General features: G+C 35.3%; 1 protein-coding gene across 5 annotated transcripts in view; it reads right to left on the bottom strand.

Moving 5' to 3' along the window:
- Window positions 1-10098, bottom strand: part of AkhR (Adipokinetic hormone receptor) — a 79696-nt gene extending 69598 nt beyond the window's left edge. For 4 of the 5 annotated variants that reach the window (XM_065222068.1, XM_065222067.1, XM_065222066.1 and 1 more), the window contains exon 1: window positions 9791-10098. The gene's annotated coding sequence lies outside the window, so the exon portion shown is untranslated. Of the gene's footprint in view, window positions 1-9085; window positions 9163-9228; window positions 9299-9790 lie in introns of all 5 variants that reach the window. The other variant, XM_065222065.1, reaches the window with a different exon arrangement.
- Window positions 10099-12978: the final 2880 nt, after the last annotated feature.

Raw genomic sequence — 12978 nt, forward strand, 5'->3', positions numbered from 1 at the left:
TGTCATTCTAGCAGTTTAAAATGATGGTTTCTGCCACTATAAGTTTAACACGGACTAATGAGAATTTATCAAGCCATAAGTTCTATGAAAGTATATTTTGTGTAAATAGGTCAGTAGAGTCAGGTGGAGCATAAGTATACATTAGTTGAAAAAAAAGTAAGCTATCTCAGATCTTTTCTAACACCAACACAGCCAGTTCTTGAAATCATTCTGGAAAATCATGGATATACCATCCATGGTAAAGGGAATGCTCAATCCGATTCATACCTTCTTCAAAATTGTCCTTTGTTTGCTTTCTTCTTTCTATAAACCATTTTCACACTGCCGTACTAAGGACTGTTCAAGTTACAAAACAGACATCAGAAGCTGTCTGTATTTTTTCATTTTCGTTTCTATCCGTATTGTTTCTTCGGGATATGTACAGATTATGATCCAAACAAAAATATGCATTACTTAAATGAGTATGAACCATCAAAGCATGTATTTTCAATAAGTATTTACATAATACCACAAACACAAGATTTAATATTTCCATATTTTTGTCTTCTAGCGTAACCGAATTAGATTTTTCGACGTAGGACTTCGTCTTTGTTTTCTATATGGGGGTACACTTTGAGAGTACGAAAAATGAGCATGTAACGAAAGGGTCAGGTTTCGAATGCATATATCTCCAAAGCATTAGTGTGAAATATGTCATGCAATATGCCATTCGACGGGGGCTTACTCCAGCAAATTTGTGGCATATAGTACAAATAGTGCAAATAGTTAAACAACTAATAAATTTAACTAAAATTTGTAGCATCAAAATTTCCCATACATTTGCTTATACCATAAGGTGTATTTCCTAACAAAGACATCACATAGTTGGTCTAGAGACTAGACAGAGTAGCAGTGATGAAGCCACACTGTCACTGTTTGGGTACAGTTGCTCATCGTGAGAAAGCATTGCGGGCCACCGTCATAAGCACGTTATCGTCATGTCGAAGCTCACCCAAGCTCAAACTAGCTCAACATATCCGTGGAGGTTTCAGAATTTTATTACTTACTACCAATGGAGCAATCTATGTGAAAAATGGCCTTGACTTAATGGTTCATTTTGTCAACATCCTAGCGAAGCACAACTCGCATGTAAAATTCTAGAAGTTACACTTACGTTGAAGCCTTAGGTAAAAAAAAGTGATTGAAAATGTGTTGACATAGTTAATATTCAGAACGAAATTTATTGTTTGTTTCAAATGGGTATAATTTAATCGTGTTCAAATTTAATGAAAACTGTCACTGAATAGCTTAAACTACTAAACTTAATAATGTTTGAGATAACATGGGGCGAAAAACGTCACCGAAAATTATGCAAAACGTGCAAACACTTTGTTCTACGAAATTTATATTTATTTTAGTTGATGTGTATCATCTGAAATCTAAGGAGCTGAAATAAAAAAAATCTGGCGTGAAACAATTGCAAAATTTATTTTGGTGTTCAAGTTATATGGACATGAGTTTAAAAATGTCATTTTAGAGCACAGTTTTAAAATTTCGTAAGCATTGCATGCTGCTTCAAATATATTATTTATTATTTTCTCTATGATTTTTATAAGCAGAGATTAATACCAACAATCAATACGAAACTAACGATTTTAAATTGGCTCACTACTTGACTAGCCTATTGGTCCCAAGCAAATCGACTAACGTACCCCATTCTAGTACACATTCCAGTACTACACTATGTTTGTTTTGATTCGCTATGAAAGTTTGAGAGGGTTAGTGGATTTTCCTATGTTTCGAGGGGTGAATCGATTAGCTTGGGACCGAAGATAGTATCAGAGCTGAGTTAAAAAGTTGAGCACGTTTCTTCGGGACCTTCTGGTCTTAGAGTTACCTCTATGTTAATACTTACTGAAGACCTAAGCAGTCAAATAAAAAAGTTGGGACTGAACTCGGGACTGAAAGTGTTTGTCCGTTTTATAACTTGAACAGTCCTTATAACGGAACTATTAACTCTATACTTTCATCTCCTCATCCATCGTATAAAATGTTCACTTTAAGCGAAGACAACATATTGAGAAGACTGGCAACTCTCCTAGTTTCTCATACGTACACTCTAACATTATAGTACCCATTAATGAGTACAATTTCACCAATTTTCAAGTAAAGTAAGTTAACCCATAAAATGTTTAAAAAATTACCCATTAATGAGTAACGTTGACCCACTAATGGGTAACAATTACTCATTTATGGGTATTAGTTACCAATTAATGGGTATGTTTTACCCATCAAATAGGTTAACCTACTTCACTTCAAAATGGGTGAAATTGTACCCATTAATGGGTACTTTCCAGTTACAGTGTATGGTAAGAGATAGGCACAATCGCATCATATGCCGCTCAAAGGTAAATGATAGCAAAGATTACATCCTCAGAAGAAAGGTTTGTGTATTTGCTCATTTTTCTATTCGTTGCTTCCACCTTTGCTTGAGCGCGGCCGAGGGGCGCGCATTTCCAGGTATGAGTGCGTGATATTTAGATACTTTAAAGACAGTAATAATTTTAATTTTAATTCTTTTAGCGGTATTGAACGTAATCAACAAATAATTAACGATAATTAATGTAATTACAAATAATTTAAATGTATTGACAGTAATTCAAATATATAATTTTGCTAGTAATTAAAGTATTTAATGAAACTAAGAGTGTATTTAAAGTAATAAATGCAGTAATAGGGGGCGACCCCGGCGTAGTGGTTAACATCCATACCTCTCACGCCAAAGTCACGAGTTCAAATCTCACCCCCGGACAAGTCACGAATGAAAGCGACTATAAAAAAAAAAAAATAAATGCAGTAATGGCAAGATTTTAAATACTTGGTCAGCAGGCTGCGTAGTATTGAAATACTAGTGTGTGGCCCTCGAGCGCAGCGCTATTGTGTCTGTCGCTTGGATTCATCCAATGTTGGCAGTTTTCTTGATTTGTTGTCTTCGCTTTAAGTCTAATATTGGCGTTAAGCATCTCCAACCAGGCTTGCAATTGCTCACTAAATCTAAAATGCTATTTTTCGGAATTATGAAACTATGAGATACTATAATGATAATTTATATATGTAAGAAGCAAGAATGGGTGGTAGAGTTTGTGTATGCCATAGACAATTTGTCAATTTTTCTTTCAGAAGGTCACAACTAGCGATTTTATGATCGCTGATTGTTCGCTTATTGCGTTGCTCATCGTTACAGCTATTGTGACCTTCTGAAAGCTAAATTGACAGGTTTTATGTATCATACAAACACTTCTCTTCAAACAAAATTGTTCGAGAGAGTATTTCCTAATACTTTTGGTAAAAAACTGACCTTGTGTATTGAAAAATTCAAAACATAAATTTTCATCCCTTAAGATTAGTCGTTGGAATGAATACTTTAAAAGAAGCGCATTAGAATGCCAAACATCTTCTCTGAAGGCATCATACCTCTAAAATGTCTTATTAAGGCGCTAATAACTAAGCGCATGAAAATTACAAAGACAAGACAGCAGTTTTTGATAATCCAGTTAATGGCAGTTTTTGAGAAGTTTTCCGTTATAACAATACCATAAACGAACAATAACCCAAATGGTAGAGCTATTCTACAAATAGTTTAGATGAAACCCCGAACAAGGCGTTAAGAACTGTTTCATTGTTATTTTATTAGGGTTGCCACTACAAACCTTGAAATGCCCCATGATGGTGTAAAGGACATTAAAAATCCAGATGCTTGTGCTCAGATTTAGGCAGGTCCAACCAAATTTTATTTGAAAATAGTGGTTTTTCACAGTAAATTGAAGGGGTTCACAATTTGTTCGAAGCTTTTGTCATATTCTGCTCCATTTATGATTTTTTAGAGTTGCAATGCTTTTTAGACATTTGACATGGATTTGGGACAAGACTCGAACTTTTTACCCACTACGTAAAAAGGTAATTGAGAAATTAATACCACACACTTAAATAGCTGTAACTTTTTAAACATGTTGGTAATGAATTGAAATTTTCAGTGATGATTCTTTAGTCCATATAGTCCATATAGTCTCTTAAAAAAATGAGCTGTCTCAAATTTAAAATTAGCGGTCAATCAAGGACATTTGTTGACCTAACCATTTTTAAGGCAAATATTACATCTCCAAATATTTTGCAGTTGGTCAATTTTGACACGTTTTGACGTAAATAATCTAAACCTCCCACATAAAAAAGTAACTTCTCCAATGCTATAAAGTTATATAATCTGTTAATATGTTTAACAAATAACATACCAAAAAGTAAAAAATTACTTATTGTACTTTTGCAACAGGACAAAATTTAAACGACTTTTTTCAGATTATAAAACGGGTATAAGTTTGTCGTGAACCTTGGCATAATTTTTCATGTTAAGAACTCCTTCTCTGAAAAATTAAAGTCATTTGGTATCGTGATTAAAAAGTTACAGCTGTTTATGTGTGTGGGAATAATTTCATGTTAACCCTTAGACAATTCCTGCTTTCTGAAGGTATATTCAAAATCTGATACTCATAAAAACATCATCACGAGAAACGCAATCATAACCTGAAATAAAATTATATCTTCACTATTTATTCTTGTTGTACGTCCCCAAAGTTGCTAGAAAAGTTATAATGTAATAACTCCGAACAAAGTGTTGCCTGTAACTCGCTTCGCAAACCTCTTAACAACCTTTTACCCCATCTTACTCTACAATAAAATCCAACTTAAGGTGAAGTTCACCGCTCCGAAAAAAATAAATACGTTATGATTTTTCTAATAATATTGAAAAAAGGTAACAAAAATCTAAAAAAAAAAAATTGTTCTAATTTTTCATAGAAAATTCCCGTGCAAAAACTTTTCTTATATATCATTATGGCGTAAAGTTGGACTGAAAAAACAACAAAACATCGACTTTTCGGTTTTGCTGAGAGACCAATTTTTTTTCAAGATGAGATAAAAAAATAATTTACATGTAATTTTTGACAAAATAAGGAAGAAACTGATTTTCTTGGTTTCTTGATATTTTCCCCAATATGTTTAGAAAAATAAAAACGTTTCAAAAATATTTTTTTTTATTTTCGGACCGGTAAACTTCCCTTAAGTGTTGGGAAGAACAAAAGGACCTGTTAGGAAGTGTAGCCAGTCATTAGAATTTATATTTCCAATTGCACCTAAGACCATCAAGCTCTTAAGCGGAATAATCGCATTGTCAATACTTTCGTCAATCACAGCAATACACTATTATTGACAATGTTTTTATTAATACTGCACCATACACCATCAATATATTTCTCAATAATTCCCCATCGTATCAATATATTTATGCGTGTGGGGTGTGCTTTAGTTATCAACACGATAGCCCTTTGTACATGGGCAGTTATGAAAATCATGGTCTAGTTATAGGCAGTGAATTTGCAGACAGTGTTGCTTCCACTCACTCGCTATAAAAAATGTTTTTTTTTTCGAAATTCGGGAATCATTGGATGCTATTTTATGATGATATTTTGTACTTGTAAGTAACATGAAGAGGTTATAAGTACGAGTGAACGCTCACACATCATACACTGGCTGAAATCTCTGAAAGCGGAATTGACAGGTTTTATGTGTCAAACACATACTTTTCAACCTCTTCTTGTTACGTACAATCACAATCAAGGTTGCTTTCACTCACTTTGCTATAAACAATGCTTTTCAGATGTTATGATGATATGTTGTACTAGAAAATTATAAGATGAGGTAGTAAAGTATGTGTGTATTACACATACAACTTGTAGTTTTCGATACTAGAGAATCATAAAATCGCTGTTTGTGACACTTATAAGCGAAATTGACAGATGTTATGGGTCAACATCATACTTTACAACCTTATTTTGTAACGTACAAGTTCAATATATTATAATAACTTCGAATGATTTCAAAATTCAAAAGAATTTTTTTTATAGCGTAGCAAGTTGAAGCAACCTTGATTACAAGTAAAACATATCACATCATATCCAAAACTTCGAAAAACATTTTTCAAATCGAAGAGAGTGGAAGAAACCCTACGTGAAGAACACTGGTTATAATCATATTTGCCGCTTTTGTAACATGAAAAGCGAAACCTCGGATCATCTGCTCTGCTGGTATAGGCACAGATCAAAATTGATTGATTATGGTTTTTACAGGCCTGTAAGATATAAATTGCTTTCATTATCTAGATCATTTATTTTGTAAGGATCAATCGCTTTAACTTTATCGATCCAACAATTATTTTTTATATAACTTACAAGTTGTGTTAACATATATGGGCTGCTAATTCTAGAAAGGTGATTGGTTTCATAAACCACATTATACCTGAATGAGGGCTTTTTCATGGTACTTGCTAATAATTTGGTCAATGGCGGTTGATTTGCATGACGCGTACAGTAATACAACAAGATGTCCAAACAGTGGATTTTTTTTTTCTTGATTTGTTTTCCGTCGATCTTGTTTTCCGTGCTGAGCACCAATGCTACCGACGCCAGAGAGGCAGCTCCCACACCTGGACGCTACCTATCGACCCATCAACTCATGAACCGGGGACCAACGGCTTTACTTCCCTTCCGAAGGAAGGCGTGATCAGAGATGTTATGCCTCAGAACATCCCGGCGGCGCCGACTGGGATTCAACCCAGGCCTGCTGGGGTGAGAGGCAATCACGCTTACCACTACATCACCGGTGCCGCTGTCCAAACAATGGACGCATTAGTTTAACTTCCATAACAAAAAAAAAAACTCATATCGAAACCATCAACACAGGCCAGGACAAACCTTCTTAATCCACGGAAAACGTGTTAAGACATTTTTTACCACAAGAAACACGAATGACCTCCGCTAAGATTGAACTCATTGAGGTGAGAGGTAATCAAGCTTATCACTCAACCGCCGACGCCGTCAGCATAAAACTAAAACTTAAGGCACTGGTGTCTAATTCAGACGTTTAATTGCCAATAACATTCCTCCACATCGAACTCTAAAATGTATCTAAGTATGACAGTCTGCTATAGAAGTTACTGGGGGTGTTAATGAGATTCGCACATCATGTGCGTACATCATCTCAACTCTACATAAGGAAAAGATTACGTACGCTTTGCTCTCGATTCTGTAACCAGGTCGAATGACTATCAAAATACGAAACTGTTCCATTCTTTGATTCTTGAGCAGTGGTGTAAGCAGACACAGTAGTCAACATATTTTCTTGTGATAATCCGTTGTCTTCATAAATAGGATAATTAGAACAAAATGACGCTGTTGAGCAGTTCCATGCCAAATGACGAATCGATTAGACTCGACCTTCTCCTATCTGCATGAAACTTTGAATAAAAGTTTGTTATGGGCAATCATTCACATTTTTGATGAAATCCAGCCATTTTGACATGTTGCAATAAATTGTAGTAGCAAAATATCACTTCCGATCGAAATGACATCCGGAACAAATATTTAGAAAAAAATATATAGCCTATGTATGGGAAATGGATGTACTGTCAGTATAAATTCCCCTAATTTGGGCCCATACATAAATTCAGCAATCGACTTAATTTTCAATAGCGACCAAAAATATCCATTAATACCGTCCCAACGACGCTACATAAAATTTATAAATAGCATATTTTTGGCGATGGGCCCAATCTTAGATCCATACGCCAACATTAGAGCCATTTCCCCTAGGTAAAACATAAACGGTAATTTAAATTTAGTAGTTTTAAGAAAAAATAAAAAAAAGTGTTGAAAACCTTAATTTCAAAAATGAATGATTTAAAAAAAACAACAGCTCGTCAAAAATGCTAGCACTTGAAACGTTTTCAAATTTGGACATCTGAAAATTTTCTAAAATCGTAGAAAAACAACTTTTGGTAAATTTTTTGAACTTTATGTTAGTTCACTTTTTTATTAATGTGATTTTTGCTATAAAACGATTACAAATGTCTCAACCCAAGCAGAAACGAATATATCGATACCTTAAATTGGTATGGATGATCCTGACATAAGAGACAACATAAAAAAAACCAAACAAATGTTCCCACAATACCATTCCAATACCAAATTTTGCAAATGCAATACAAAAAAAAAAAAAAAAAATACCACACAGGTATTTTTTTTTGTATCCAAATATTTTTTTTGTTATTTATAAAGCATTTTGCATGCAATTTTTTGGATTTTTACCTCTTATGACATGCTGATCAACACCAAATTTTGGTATCAGATCAGAATTAGGTGTTCATTAGTTATTTTTTCCAGCCCGGGGAATGTTGTTTCCTGTTTGAAAATTACATTAAATAGCGTACCTATAAAAAAAATAAAAATTATACTAAAAGTTGTTGTTCTACAATTCATGTAAATTTTCAAGTGTCCAGGTTTTTAAAAGTTTCGATAGTTTGCATTTTTTATGTGCCAAAAGTTCTTGCTCAACAATTTTGGCCAATTTTCATTTGACTTTTATTTTTTTAATTATAAAGAATGATCAACGACGTTTTGTAATATTCAAAATACTAATCCTCTTTTTGAATTTTTACTCAAATTTACTCAAATTATTAATTGAAAAAATTCCGTGTATAGTTTTCTTAGAAAGACTTTATTTTTCTCTACAACTTTGTGTCAGACGTAATTTCGAGCACCGTGGTACAATTTATTGCAAAATTTTGAAGACGCCATTTTGAAAAAAAAATATGGAAATGGAATCTTAGCATAAATTGAAATGGTTACCCATACGAAAATTATGCAAAGTTTCATGCATATCAAAAGGTCGAATCAAAAATTCATATATTATTTGACAGCACAGCTTTTTAATAAAGATAAAGAACAGTTTCAGTTATAGTAAACTCGTAAAGGTACCTTGTCTTGCAAATTTCGGAAGCAAAGGCATTCGATTATCACAGGAAATGTGTCGACCGCTTACACCACTGATCATGAGGACCAGTATCTTGATTTGGTCTGCTTAGATTTTTGAACATTCATGTGAGTTCACCTGAAGGATATTGGATTCTTCGGAATATGGAACACTTATTTGAGACATCCAGGATTTATCCGGGCGAGGCCGTAGACACTCAATGTGACCATAAAGTCTATATACTTACCAGAAAATACTCCAAGTAATGTAATGGTAGGCTTAGAAAGTTCTCATATAATAACCGAGGAAGGGGTCCTTGGAACACTAAGATGAAAGCAAACATCAATTCTAATAAGAACATCAGAAAACATAATAAATAGGGAAACATACTTGAGGAGGAGGCCTTATTGGTTAAGAATTCCTCATCCTGCCAAAGGGTCAGTCTTTTGAAAGTTTTCTTCTAACATAAAAAAATAAAATAAAAATGAGTAATAGTGCAATATTCTACTGATCATTACAAATAGGAGAGCTGGGGCAAACTGAACATAGTGAAAGTAATGTGTGACATTTGGAAAAACTGATATCAATTGATATTTTTAAACAATGTTTCTTCTACCTTTCGAAATGATTCACATTTTTGATGAAGACAAAATACATTTGAACAATACATTCTTACGATCACTGGATCTCCAGTTTTCTCACAATAATACAGACATGGCTTCACTTATTGTAGCTCATACATTACTATGTATTTATCAGAATTTCCATAGTAATTTCATCACAGCTACATCTACATCTACTATTTCATGATGATGCATGCATTGTGATGCAATAAAGTTTTATACTGAACATTATTTACTACATTTTTTTCTAAAATTTCGGAACTAAACCCATTATTTAAACGGATAATTTTCACCACACTTTGTTCCTTGAGTTATTAATTTCTACGTACCTCAATATTTTGAATATTTTCAATAAATGTCAACTATTTAAACTAAATAATGGACTTTATCAGTATTCTGGTGCGTGTTCATCCTTGTGCGCGTTTTGCAACTTAGAAACTAGCATTTTCCCAAGTGCTATACCACTTTGATCTTCGTACATTAGGGCACTGCATGATTTGATTATTTCAGTTCACATTCACCGTTATCACTGTTATTGGTTTCATCACATGGATTTTTGAGATGCTTTTACCCGTATAAATCATACTCAAGAGGCGAGCTGTTGATTTGATGATGGTTGGATTATAAATAAACGAACATGAACGTCTGCGCCCGGTAAAGTTTTACGCCGTTCAAAACATTGATAAAGCGTTCCTTATCACACATACCATGGGAGGTTACCACATGCATAGGAGAACGTGCTTGTTTGTGTTGCGAAAACAATACTTATTGTTTCTATGTATCAGTAGAAGAGTTCGAACTATTGTAGAATGAGTGAAGATGATCACAACCTTTTATCTATACTAAATATTATAATAAGTAAAGTAATTAACAAAAAAAATATATAAATCGTTGTTAAAATGAGTCCGTTCAATTTATATTAATTTTTCTGTAATAATAGAGCGTAACCAAGGTAGGAAAATTGCAATATTGTACAGTTTTATTGATTCCGAAAAACAGGGTGAATATTTTTATCATGTTGATCAGGGAACAATGCAATTTTCTTTCCGTAACAATATTTTCTTACCATTAGAATCATTTAATCTAGTAAGCCACGTGTCCGTGCATCACGGGCAGGGGTTGAAACAGTTGACGTTTTTTACTACACTTGCTTTTTTGTCGTGCTCGACAGTCTGTTTGTACTCGTCCACTCATGCTCTACCGTCGTCTTTCTTACACAACGCAAACGGTAGAACAACATTCGAGCAAAACAAATATTATCAAATAACTATCATATGACAATGTGTTATTTCGTGCTAATTCTTCAATTTTGACCATTTCTGATCAGAAATGTTATTACTAGAACATCATAGTAGTAGGGGTAAGAGGAGCATAGTGAACAGGTGGGGCATAGTGAACAGATGGGGCATAGTGAACAGGAAGGGCATAGTGAGCATCCCGTGCACCAGCTTGGACTTCTGGCCGTTCGGTACAAATTGGTTGGTGGTAGGATCAATATCATAATGTTTCATGCAGCTGGAGATCCAGAGCCAAACTGCGGGATGCTCACTATGCCCCACCTGTTCACTATGCCTCTCCTCCCCCTACAACTAAAATACATAAATACATGACGGTCTTCGACGACAATGTCGTATGACAGAGACTATGACATTTTAGTTTAGTCATATTGCATTTTAGTTTGGTACTGTACTTTGATAGCTTGGGAAGCAAAGACAGTCGATTATCACAGAAAATGTGTCGACTACGGTGACCGCTTACACCACTGTTCACGAGGACCAGTGATGATTGCGCTTCATTGAAATCAAATAATGTATTAGGGGAATTTACGTATTCTCGTCAATCTAAGCAGCGTCTGCACTTCTACTAGCATTTTCTCAGCGTCACGCACATATATGATGTGTCTGTTTGTTTACATTCATCTGCTGCTTGCTATCCATTCCAATCGACAGAATTTTTCAAAACATTTTGAAAGCGTTTTTACAACGCTCCAAACTTCTCAGGTGAGTGTGACTATTGTCGGCAGCCTCTTTTTCTTCGGCAACCTATCCATTAGAACTGCGTGTTAACCAGCTGTTCTATTATCGGCAACTCGAAATCAACCCCATTTTGTAGTGCGTATGCTTTATTTGAAGAAAAATGTAGCATTACTGGATTACTCGATCGTTCAAATATAATCAGATTGAAGCTGAAAGGCTAAACAATCGTTTGGACATATTCAGGGAAGTGCGTTGATGGGAAAACATAGTGAAATTAACGTTTAAATTTAGGCTGCCGAAAACAGTCAATGGGTGCCGAAGCCAACATTTACCCTATTTGATAATTTGAATAATGTAGCTGGAGAAATAAACGCGTTTTCAATTATTAAAAAGTTTAATAAAAGTGTACATCACGATTTGACGTTTTTTGTGTGGCCATCAATATTGTGCGTTAAATGCTGCAGCATTTCATCTAAAAATATGTTTTTTACAACAAAACTACCCACACTTCGGCTTAGGGTATTGTTGGGATACCTTCGTTGGTCGTCCTTGGGTGACCTTGTCGCATCGCTGGACCAGCTGTTTGCTGTTGGTGGTACTTCGCTGGCATTGGCTGAACAATCCCTGGAGTTCCGGATTACACTCTACGGGGCACAATTCGGGGACTTCTTCGGGGCGCAATGCACGTTAACACCGGTTACAATTAATTACACTTTATTGAACGAAAAACTACAAGACATATATTTACACTATTTCACATCGACCATTTATTTGAATTAATACGTGCGGAGGTTCGCCCTCCGTTGACCGTTCGCGAGCTGTGGTAGAAGCAGACTGATTCTCTCTGTTTATCGTCGTTGGATCTCGGTTCTCTTCCTTGCAGTAGTATGGGTTGAGGCGAAATCATTCTAACCGATGAGTGCCAGTATGGTTCTCGCCTTACTCCGACATGGCTCCTCAAGTGATACAGTGCGATCACTCGACCTGGCTGCATCCATACGAATCGATCACATCATTCGCAGACATCCTCGCCCATCCTGAAGTTTCTATGTAGCTTCTGAAAATATACAAAAAAAAACCCTTTCGACGCACTGGATATTCTGGGAAGCAATCCTGAACTTCTATGCTGCATTGTGTTGTATTGGTAAGCAGCAGATTTTAGTGACTGGTCTTTTAATTATTCCAGTGGCGGTCTTCACCGTGACTACCCTAGTGATGCCATCAGCTCCCGGGTGAAGTTCGACAATTCGCCCCATTTTCCACTTCATTGGTGGTTGTAGATTGTCAACAATTACTACTAAGCTGTCTATTGTTATCTCCACGGCTGGTTTCCAATGTTTTGTTCTGCCCTGCAGTTGCGACAAGTATTCGGTCCTCCAACGTTTCCAAAAATCTTGCAATTGACGTTGTACAAGTTGCCAACGATCAAGTCGATTCAACGGTACCGATCCATAGTCGGGCTCTGGCAATGCTTGCATGGATCCTCCGATCAGGAAATGCGCAGGAGTTAATGGTTCCAAATCCGTGGGGTCATCCGAGAT

Source organism: Ochlerotatus camptorhynchus, unplaced genomic scaffold (assembly GCF_037179485.1).
Source record: "Ochlerotatus camptorhynchus isolate MF236.1 unplaced genomic scaffold, CSIRO-AGI_Acam_v1.1 ptg000155l, whole genome shotgun sequence".
In the NCBI taxonomy this organism is placed as follows: domain Eukaryota; kingdom Metazoa; phylum Arthropoda; class Insecta; order Diptera; family Culicidae; genus Ochlerotatus; species Ochlerotatus camptorhynchus.